This window comes from Chiloscyllium punctatum, chromosome 8, assembly GCF_047496795.1.
Source record: "Chiloscyllium punctatum isolate Juve2018m chromosome 8, sChiPun1.3, whole genome shotgun sequence".
Taxonomy (NCBI): Eukaryota; Metazoa; Chordata; class Chondrichthyes; order Orectolobiformes; family Hemiscylliidae; genus Chiloscyllium; species Chiloscyllium punctatum.
In genome coordinates, this window is record NC_092746.1 from 130,226,205 (window position 1) to 130,238,261 (window position 12,057).

The following is a 12,057-nucleotide window of genomic DNA, read 5'->3' on the forward strand; positions in this document are numbered from 1 at the left end:
ACACACACACATGCACACGCACATGCATACGCACACACACACACTCTCACACAGATGCACACACTCACAACACACACTCACACACACATGCACACACGCACACGCTGAACAGACTGGGGCTATTTTCCCTGGACTGTCGGAGGCTGAGGGGTGACCTGAAAGAGGGTTATAGAATCATGAGGGGCATGGATAGGATAAATAGACAAAGTCTCTTCCCTGAGATGGCTAAGTCCAGAACTAGAGGGCATCGGTTTAGGGTGAGAGGGGAAAGATATAAAAGAGACCTAAGGGGCAACGTTTTCACACAGAGGGTGGTACGTGTATGGAATGAGCTGCCAGAGGAAGTGGTGGAGGCTGGTACAATTACAACATTTAAGAGGCATCTGGATGGGTATATGAATAGGAAGGGTTTGGAGGGATATGGGCCGAGTGGGGGCAGGTGGGACTAGATTGGGTTGGGATATCTGGTCGGCGTGGACGGGTTGAACCGAAGGGTCTGTTTCCGTGCTGTCCATCTCTATGACTCTGTGAACATAGAAAGTGGAGCTCCCAGTCCTGGTCAGCTGCATCCAGGTCTCTAATTGTGGTCAAGTTATATTCATTTATTTCTGCACATTAATTCGGAACATGCAATGGACCAATCAGAAACTTATATTTAAAAGTTTCAGTTTTTGAGATTTATGAAGCAGAAATTGCTTGTGGTAGATGTTAAAAACTATGATGGTCAACAAAGCAATTCCCAACATTTCAACATTGATTAAGTAGTTTACAACAAAATACATTCATTAAATGCACAAAAAGGAAAATGTTAACAAGTGGTCGGCAAAAACAAAATCGAGGATTTCTTGCATTAAAGGAAAAGGCTATAAAATGGACAAATAATGTTACACCTGAGGACTGATGAAGGGCTTGTGCCCGAAATGTCGATTCTCTTACTCCTCGGATGCTCCCTGACCTGCTGTGCTTTTCCAGCCCCACACTCTCGACTCTGATCTCCAGTATCTGCCGTCCTCACTTTTGCCCAGAACTGATTTTGAACAAACTTTCCATTGTATTCCATTTGGCCCAAGCCTGGGTGTTTGGGCGACAGATTCCCCACTCTCTGAACTCAGCGTCCATTCTTTGATGACACTGCTGTCAAACACTGGAGCTTCAGCCATGAGAGAATGGCCACCCTCATTGGAGAGCACCATCCAACAACAACTGGAGGCCATGTAAATGCAGCTCACTGTCCTGTGCAAGGTACATAAGCTGTGGATAGTGAGGAGGATTGTCAGAGGATACTGCAGGATATTGATAGGCTGAAGACTTGGGTGGAGAAATGGCAGATGGAGTTTAAGAACAAAGAACATTCCAGCACAGGAACAGGCCCTTCAGCCCTCCAAGCTTGCACTAATCCAGATCCTCTACCTAAACCTGACGCCTATTTTCTAAGGATCTGTATCCCTCTGCTCCCTGCCCATTCATGTATCTGTCAAGATACATCTTCAATGACACTATCGTTCCCATCCCTACCACCTCCACTGGCAATGCATTCCAGGCACTTACCACTCTCTGTGGAAAGAACTTTCCATGTATATTTCCTTGAAACTTTCCCCTCTCACCCCTAGTATTTGAGTCCCCTACTCTGGGAAAAAGCTTCTTGCTATCCACCCTCTGCAACATCCTCTGCACCCTCTGCAACATCCTCTGCACCCTCTCCAACATCCTCTGCACCCTCTCCAACATCCTCCGCACCCTCTCCAACATCCTCTGCACCCTCTCCAAAGCATCCACAACCTTTTGACAAGAACTGTACACAGTATTCCAAATGTAGCTGAACCAAAGTCCTATCCATCTGTAACATGACCTGCCAACTCTTGTACTCAATACCCCGTCCAATGAAGGAAATTACACTGTATGCCTTCTTGACCACTCTACTGACCTGTGTCGCCACCTTCAGGGAATAATAGAACATAGAACATAGAACATAGAACAATACAGCGCAGTACAGGCCCTTCGGCCCTCGATGTTGCGCCGATCAAAGCCCACCTAACCTACACTAACCCACTATCCTCCATATACCTATCCAATGCCCGCTTAAATACCCATAAAGAGGGAGAGTCCACTACTGCTACTGGCAGGGCATTCCATGATCTTACGACTCGCTGAGTGAAGAACCTACCCCTAACATCAGTCCTATATCTACCCCCCCTTAATTTAAAGCTATGCCCCCTTGTAATAGCTGACTCCATACGCGGAAAAAGGTTCTCACTGTCAACCCTATCTAACCCCCTAATCATCTTGTACACCTCTATCAAATCACCCCTAAACCTTCTTTTCTCCAAAGAAAACAACCCCAAGTGCCTCAGCCTTTCCTCATAGGATCTTCCTACCATACCAGGCAACATCCTGGTAAACCTCCTCTGCACCCGTTCCAGTGCCTCCACATCCTTCCTATAGTATGGCGACCAAAACTGCACACAATATTCCAGAAGCGGCCGCACCAGAGTCTTATACAACTGCAGCATGACCTCAGGACTCCGGAACTCAATTCCTCTACCAATAAAAGCCAGTACGCCATATGCCTTCTTCACTGCACTATTTACCTGGGTGGCAACTTTCAGAGATCTGTGTACATGGACACCAAGATCCCTCTGCTCTTCCACACTACCAAGTAGTCTACCATTAGCCCAGTAATCCATCTTTTTATTACTCTTACCAAAGTGAATCACTTCACACTTAGCTACATTAAACTCCATTTGCCACCTTTCTGCCCAGCTCTGCAGCTTCTCTATATCCCGCTGTAACCTGCCATATCCTTCCTCACTGTCTACAACTCCTCCGACTTTCGTATCATCCGCAAACTTGCTCACCCAACCTTCTAACCCTTCCTCCAGGTCATTTATAAAAATGACAAACAGCAATGGTCCCAAAACAGATCCTTGCGGAACACCACTAGTGACGGCACTCCAAGATGAATCTTTGCCATCAACTACTACCCTCTGTCTTCTTCCAGAGAGCCAATTCCTAATCCAAACCTCCAACTCACCCTCAATGCCATATCTCTGTATTTTCTGCAGTAGCCTACCATGGGGGACCTTATCAAACGCCTTACTAAAATCCATATATACTACATCTACCGCTTTCCCCTCATCTACCTCCTTCGTCACCTTCTCAAAGAATTCAATAAGGTTTGTGAGGCACGACCTGCCCTTCACAAAACCATGCTGACTATCCTTGATCACATCATTCTTATCCAGATGTGCATAAATCCTATCCCTTATAATTCTCTCTAAGACTTTGCCCACAACAGAAGTGAGACTCACTGGCCTATAGTTACTAGGATTATCCCTACTCCCCTTCTTGAACAAGGGAACCACGTTTGCTAGCCTCCAGTCCTCTGGCACTACTCCTGTAGACAAAGAGGACACAAAAATCAAGGCCAATGGCTCTGCAATCTCCTCCCTTGCTTCCCAGAGAATCCTAGGATAAATGCAATCAGGCCCAGGGGACTTATCTATTTTCACCCTTGCCAGAATTTCCAACACCTCTTCTCTACATATCTCAAAGCCATCCATTCTACTTATTCGTGCCTCAGTATTCATATCGACAACAATGTCCTGTTCCTGAGTGAATACTGACGAAAAGTATTCATTCAGCGCCTCCCCAATCTCTTCAGCCTCCACACGCAACTTCCCATTACTATCCTTGATTGGACCTATTCCTTCCCTAGTCATTCTTTTATTCCTAACATACCTATAGAAAGCCTTAGGGTTTTCCCTAATCCTACCAACTAAGGACCTTTCATGTCCCCTCCTTGCTGCTCTTAGCTCTCTCTTCAGGTCCTTCCGGGCTACCTTATAACTCTCAATCGCCCCTATTGAACCTTCACGCCTCATCTTTACAAAGGCCGCCCTCTTCCATTTAACAAGGGATTCCAACTCCTTATTAAACCACGGCTCCTTCACACGACCCTTTCCTCCCTGCCTGATAGGTACGTACTTATCAAGGACACTCAATAGTTGCTCCTTGAACAAGTTCCACATATCAATTACGCTCTTGCCTTGGAATCTACTTTTCCAATCCACACATCCTAAGTCATGCCTCAACGCATCATAATTTCCCTGCCCCCAGCTATAACTCTTGCCCTGTAGTACACACTTATCCCTCTCCATCACTAGAGTAAAAATCACCGAATTGTGGTCACTGTCCCCAAAGTGCTCACCTACCTCTAGTTCTAATACCTGGCCTGGTTCGTTACCCAGAACCAAATCCAGTATGGCCTCACCTCTTGTTGGCTTATCTACATATTGTGTCAGGAAACTCTCCTGCACACATTGCACAAACACTGACCCATCTAACGAACTTGAGCTATAGCTTTCCCAATCAATATCAGGAAAGTTAAAGTCTCCCATAACAATCACCCTATTACTGTCACTCTTCTCCTGAATCATCTTCGCAATCCTTTCTTCAACGATTCTAGGACTATTAGGAGGCCTGTAAAAGACTCCTAACAGGGTGACCTCACCTCTCCTATTCCTAACCTCAACCCAAACTACCTCAGATGGCAAATCTTCATCCATCTTCCTTTCCACCGCTGTAATACTATCTTTGACAAGCAAAGCCACACCCCCCCCTCTTTTACCCCCACCTCTGACCCTACTAAAACATTTAAACCCTGGAACCTGCAACAGCCAATCCTGTCCCTGATCTAGCCATGTCTCCGTAATAGCCACAACATCGAAGTCCCAGGTACCAACCCACGCTGCGAGTTCACCTACCTTATTTCGTATACTTCTGGCATTAAAGTATACACACTTCAAGCCACTCTTCTGTTTACAGGCACGATCCTTTAAGATTGATACCATATTCCTACCCTCCCTACACTCCAGGTCCTGCACCCTAAAGTTACAGTCTGGGTTCCCATGCCCCTGCAGAGTTAGTTTAAACCCCCCCCAAGAGCACTAGCAAACCTCCCCCCAAGGATACTGGTGCCCCTCAGGTTCAGGTGCAGACCATCCTGTCTATAGAGGTCCCACCTTCCCCAGAAAGAACCCCAGTTATCCAAATACCGAAATCCCTCCCTCCTGCACCATCCCTGTAGCCACGCATTTAACTCTTCTCTCTCCCTATTCCTCGACTCTCTATCACGTGGCACGGGTAACAAACCAGAGACAACAACTCTGTTCGTTCTAACTCTGAGCTTCCAACCTAGCTCCCTAAAAGCCTGTCTAACATCCTCAGCACTCCTACCTATGTCATTGGTGCCAATATGGACCACGACTTCAGGCTGCTCCCCCTCCCCCTTAAGGACCCGGAAAACACGATCAGAGACATCACGTACCCTTGCACCTGGGAGGCAACATACCAAACGTGAGTCTCTCTCGTTCCCACAAAACCGCCTATCTGTGCCCCGAACTATCGAGTCCCCAATTATTATTGCTCTGCTCTTCTCCACCCTTCCCTTCTGAGTAGGACCTGAACACCCAGATCTCTCTGTATATTGATTTTCCCCAGGGATTTTCCACCCACTGTGTAGTTTGCTCTGGAATTGCAGGTTTCGTAATGTTTCATAAGTTTCATAATCACTTCGCATTTGCCTGGATTGAACTCCATCTGCCATTTCTCTGCCCAACTCTCCAAGCTATCAATATTCTGCTGTATCCTCTGACAGTCTCCTTCACTATCTGCTGCTCCACCAATATTAGTGTCATCTACAAACTTGCTAATGAGGTAACCTACACCTTCCTCCAAATCATTGATGTAGATCCCAAACAACAGTATTCCCATCACGGATCCCCGTGGAACATCACTGGTCACAGGTCTCCATTTGGAGAGGGCCCCTTCCACTCCGACTCTCTGTCTCCTGCTGCCCAGCCAGTTCTCTATCCATCTCACTAGAACACCCTGGGCCCCTCGTGCGACTTCACCTTCATCATCAGCCTACCATGGGGAACCTTATCAAATGCCTCACTAACGTCCATGTATATGACACCTACATCCCTTCCCTCATCAATCAACTTTGTCACCTCTTCAAAGAATTCTATTAGGTTTGTAAGACATGACCTTCCCCGCACAAAACCATGTTGCCTATCACTGATAAACCCTTCCAAATGGGTATATACCCTATCCTTCAGTATCTTCTCCAGCAACCTCCCTACCACTGACATGAGTCTTACCAGTCTTTAATTATCTGGATTATCCCTACTACCCTTCTTAAACAAGAGAATCAACATTAGCAATTCTCCAGTCCTCTGGGTCTGCCCCTGTATTCAAGGATGCTGCAAAGATATCTGTTAATTCCCCAGCTATTTCCTCTCTCACTTCCCTCAGTAACCTAGGATCAATATCCAACACTTCCTCCCTCCTTTTGCAGACTTGACCAAAGAGTACTCAAATATCTATCCATCACCTCAACATCCGTCATGTCCCTCTCCTTGGTGAATACCGACGCAAAGTACTCATTAAGAATCTCGCCCATTTTCCCTGACTCCATGCATATCTTCCCTCCTTTATCCTTGAGTGGGCCAACCCTTTCCCTCGCTACCCGCTCGCTCCTTATAGATGAATAAAAGGCTTTGGAATTTTCCTTAAATGTGCTCGGGGATATCTCATGACCTCTTTTAGCCCTCTCTTAATTCCTCATTTCAGATTGGTCCGACATTCCCGATATTCTTCCAAAGCTCCGTCTGTCTTCAGTCACCTAGACCTTATGTAAACATCCTTTTTCCTCTCAGCTAGTCTCACAATTTCACCTCTCATCCACGGTTCCCTAATTTGTCATTTCTATATCTTATTTTCACAGAAACATATCTCTCCTGAGCTCCAATCAACCTCCCTTTTAAAGCCTCTCACATATCGAATGTAGATTTACCATCAAACAGCTGCTCCCAATCCACATTCCCCAGCTCCTGCCGAATTTTGGTATAGTTGGCCTTCCCCCAATTTAGCAATCTTCCTTTAGGACCAGTCCTGTCTTTGTCTATGAATATTCTAAAACTTATGGATTTGTGGTCACTATTCCCAAAGTAATCCGCTGATGAAACTTCAACCACGTGGCTGGGCTCATTCCCCAACACCAGGTCCAGTCTGACCCCTTCCTGAGTTGGACTATTTACAAACTGCTCTAGAAACCCCTCCTGGATGCTCCTTACAAATTCTGCTCCATCTAGACCTCTAACACTAAGTGAATCCCAGTCAATGTTGGGAAAATTAAAATCTCCACCAGCCTGTTGCTCCGACATCTCTCCATCATCTGTTTATATATTTGTACCTCTACCTCACGCTCGCTGTTGGGAGGCCTGTAGTACAGCCCCAATATTGTTACTGCACCCTTCCTATTTCTGAGCTCTGCCCATATTGCCTCACTGCTCGAGCCCTCCATCGTGCCCTCCTTCAGCACAGCTGTGATATCCTCTCTGACCAGTAATGTCACTCCTCCACCCCTTTTACCTCCCTCTCTATCCCGCCTGAAGCATCCATATCCTGGGATATTTAGTTGCCAATCATGTCCTTGCCTCAACCAAGTCTCCTTATAGATATCAGGAATCCTGAGGGACTGGATGTACATGTATTTGGAAAGGCAAGTTCTAATTAGGGATAGTCAACATGGCTTTATGTGTGGGAAATCATATCTCACAAATTGAATGAGTTTTTTGAAGAAGTAACAAAGAGGTTTGATGAGGGCTGAGGGATACATGTGATCAATACGGAGTTCAGTAAGGCATTTCACAAGGTTCCCCATGGGAGACTGGTTATCAAGGTTAGATCTCATGGAATACAGGGAGAACTAGCCATTTGGATACAGAACTGGCTCAAAGGTAGAAGACAGAGGGTGGTGGTGGAGGGTTGTTTTTCAGACTGGAGGCCTGTGACCAGTGGAGTGCCACAAGGATCGGTGCTGGGTCCTCTACTTTTCATCATTTATATAAATGACTTGGGTGTGAGCATAAGAGGTACAGTTAGTAAGTTTGGTGATGACACCAAAATTGGAGGTGTAGTGGACAGTGAAGAAGGTTACCTCAGATTACAACAGGATCTTGACTAGATGGGCCAATGGGCTGAGAAGTGTCAGATGGAGTTTAATTTAGATAAATGTGAGGTGCTGCATTTTGGGAAAGCAAATCTTAGCAGGACTTATACACTTAATGGTAAGGTCCTGGGATGTGTTGCTGAACAAAGAGACCTTGGAGTGTAGGTTTATAGCTCCTTGAAAGTGGAGTCGCAGGTAGGTAGGATAGTGAAGAAGGTGTTTGGTATGCTTTCCTTTATTGGTCAGAGTACTGAGTACAGGAGTTGGGAGGTCATGTTGCGGCTCTACAGGACATTGGTTTGGCCACTGTTGGAATATTGCATGCAGTTCTGGTCTCCTTCCTATCAGAAAGATGTTGTGAAACTTGAAAGGGTTCAGAAAAGATTTACAAGGATGTTGCCAGGGTTGGAGGATTTGAGCTACAGGGAGAGGCTGAATAGGCTGGGGCTGTTTTCCCTGGAGCGTCAGAGACTGAGGGGTGACCTAACAGAGGTTTACAAAATTATGAGGGGCATGGAGAGGGTAAATAGGCAAAGTCTTTTCCCTGGGGTTGGCGAGTCCAGAACTAGAGGGCATAGGTTTAGGGTGAGAGGGTAAAAATATAAGAGAGACCTAAACTCTGGACTCCCCCACCCCAGGGAAAAGACCTTGTCTCTTTACCCTATCCATGCCCCTCATGATTTTATAAACCTCTATATGGTCACCCCTCAGCCTCCAACGCTCCAGAGAAAACAGCCCCAGCCTATTCAGCCTCTCTATATAGCCCAAACCCTCCAATCTGGCAACATCCTTGTAAATCTTTTCTGAACCCTTTCAACTTTCACAACATCTTTCCAATAGGAAGGAGATGGGATTTGCACGCAATATCCAAGGGACACTGGAATGGACACACCCGACCCAGTGCAAGAGGGATCCAACTCCACAGAGGGATGACCGAGCCAGACATGATACAGCTCGGACACTGCAGAGGGATCCAGCTTCACAGAAGGAAGTCTGAGCCAGACAAGATACAGCTCCGGACACTATGGAGGGATCCAGTTGATCGCCGCAACTATCGGGATATGACCCTCGGTCTGACCTGCACATCACTATGGATTGGTAACAGGAGACGCAGAACAAGGCACTTAATTCACTGCCAATGAGCTGCAGTCGAACACCTTCCTTCACATGGCTCAGAGGGTGAACCAGACCAGCTGCTGGGTCTGTGATCAAAGCCTGCTCATTCCCACGGGAACATTCCTCTAGCCACAGTCCCTTTTAACGTTGCAGAGATGGCAGAATGGCTGGACCCAGACAGGTCACCCTGAGGTCACGATGCTCAGTCTGCAACCAAACCGGCCATTCACATAACGAATAGCCCAGACCGCTGGAAATCCACAGAGTACCAGCTTGACAAATTGACTAGGTGGTTCACCCCAGCCCATAACCTCTCACATGAACCCCCAGCATTGATCATCACTGATACCACTGGACAGGACCATCCATAGGGAATATCTGCTTGTCAAGAAGCCAGCCATCTGCCCCAGCTAATGCCCCAACTCCCTGCTCCTGACCTCCGCAATGCACCGGCCCATGGCAGAGGGCAGCATTGTGAATTGCACCCCGCGCCTCCCCCCACCCCCAAATGAACAAGTTTGCCCACAATTCCAGTTTCACTACCATCAGGACAGGAGACCAAACCTACCACCTGAAAACATACAGCGGCACTTATTTTGTCTGCAGCCAGAAGGTATACCCCTGGCTGGGCTGCCAATGTTAGGGACTGGGAGCTGTTTCATCAGGTACGTGGGACCACTCATTGACCATTCCCAGTCCTCTCCCCTCCAGGAGCTTATTACCTGCAGCAAATACACCCTAACTGGCCCAGACAAGGTTCTCTCCCTATTTGTGCCCACGTACCCAACCCTGCGCCTGGACATAGAGGTACATCAGCTGGCTCCCACACCAGAGAAGATGGTGAATGCCACGGCTGATATGTTTGCCCAGCTGAATGAAAATCGAATGGCCCTGGACTACTTGCTGGTTGAAAAAGGGGGCACATGCGCCCTCATTGGCGTAGACTGCTGTACCCACATTTCTGAGATCAGTGAAAATATAACTGACCTGGCGCACCACATCTGATAGGCTGCTGCTATCCTACATGGACAGGAGTCCCATTGGAACTTGTGGAGCTGGGCAACATCCTGGCTTGGCTCACGGGGCACAGCTCTGCTCCACGGTCTGATACCCCTTATTTCTGTTCTTGTGGGTATTGTAGCCCTGGTCAGGACCTTCTGTATGTGCTGCTCCCGGTTGTGTACAGCATCGTTACCCTCCTGCCCCCCCTTCACCAAACGTCGATTCTCCTGCTCCTCGGATGCTGCCTGGCCTGCTGTGTTTTTCCAGCACCACATTTTTCAAACCACCCTCCCCCCCCCCCCCCACCACCCCCTCCACCACCCCCCCAACGACCCCACCACCACCACCCCCCCACCCCCCCCCTCCACCACCCCCCCACCCCCCCCTCCACCACCCCCCCAACCCCCCCCTCCACCACCCCCCCACCCCCCCCCTCACCACCCAGCTAGTACAAGTCTGCTGGAGTGACATCTCCACTCTAATACAGCGCCCACTCTGTCAGATTCAGACACCAACGACTACCTCTCCAACACGAGATTAGAGAGGTGGAGAGGTATATGACACAGCATTTTAGGCAGCTTCCAAGGTGCAGGAAAATTGACATTTTGCAAAAGCCCTTCATATACCTGATGAAGGGCTTTTGCCTGAAACGTCAATTTTCCTGCTCCTCAGATGGTGAGGGGCCTCTTGGTTCGAGTTCGGTCAAAAGAATCGACAAATGTGGTCTATTCAAAAAGCAAGGGTCATTAGTTTATTGAATGAAGGAACCTTGATGCAATTCTATCCAGCAACACAGAGATTGAAGCTTCTGTGTTCTGTGGTGAAGTTGCACAATTACATTCGAAAATTACACATTATATTAAGAAATAGTACAGCCTTAATTACAAGAAAGACCAATCACATATAATAAGGTGACATGATTTACAGCAAGTTAATCCAATGATATTTCTTGGGAAAGGGTTCTTCATTCCAAGAAAGGTCCAATCAACCATAATAAGGTGACATGATTGAAGACAGGCTAATCCAATGGGATTCGATGGTAAAAGATATCTTATTTATGTAAATTTATATACTGGTTCAAGGTTAGCTCAAATGATCAATTAATGTGTCAGTATTCAGCTTTTGAAAACTCTATTGTCCTCTTATCTTTGAATTTCAGCTTAGTTCTGTAAATCAGCAGTACAGGTTCACGGGCCATTTTATAGTATTCTTTTAAATCAAGAAACCATTTTGAGTAAATAAAAATCTACATAAATTCAAATTGCCTAAATTCAAATTTTAGATCCTCACTGGCAGGTGGGACTAGATTGGATTGGGATATCTGGTCGGCATGGACGGGTGGGACCGAAGGGTCTGTTTCCATGCTGTACATCTCTATCACTCTATCAAGGATAAACAGTGTATTAGACACAGGACACTGTCCGTCCAATGTACCATACAGTATGGTACCACTGCAATCTAGCAATGTGGAGATTCCCAATGGAGCCTTGTCATTTGGCAGTGATAAGTGAATGGGCTTTCCGAACTCTCTCTACTCTCTCAATACTCTCCACAGCATTAACAACTCCGGTCTGCTTTAGGATGAATGGGCCCACTCAGACATAATCCCAAATGGAAAGCAGTAAGTCAGTGTCTGAAAATAACAGCTCAGTCAGGCAGTGAGATTCACTGAGGGGAGGGTGGGGACCCTGTGACAGTGTCACTGAGGGGAGGGTGGGGACCCTGTGACAGTGTCACTGAGGGGAGGGGGTGGGGACCCTGTGACAGTGTCACGGAGGGGAGGGGGTGGGGACACTGTGACAGTGTCACTGAGGGGGTGGGGACCCTGTGACAGTGTCACTGAGGGGGTGGGGACCCTGTGACAGTGTCACTGAGGGGAGGGGGTGGGGAGCCGAGAGTCTGATCGTGGACCTGAGTGGGACTGG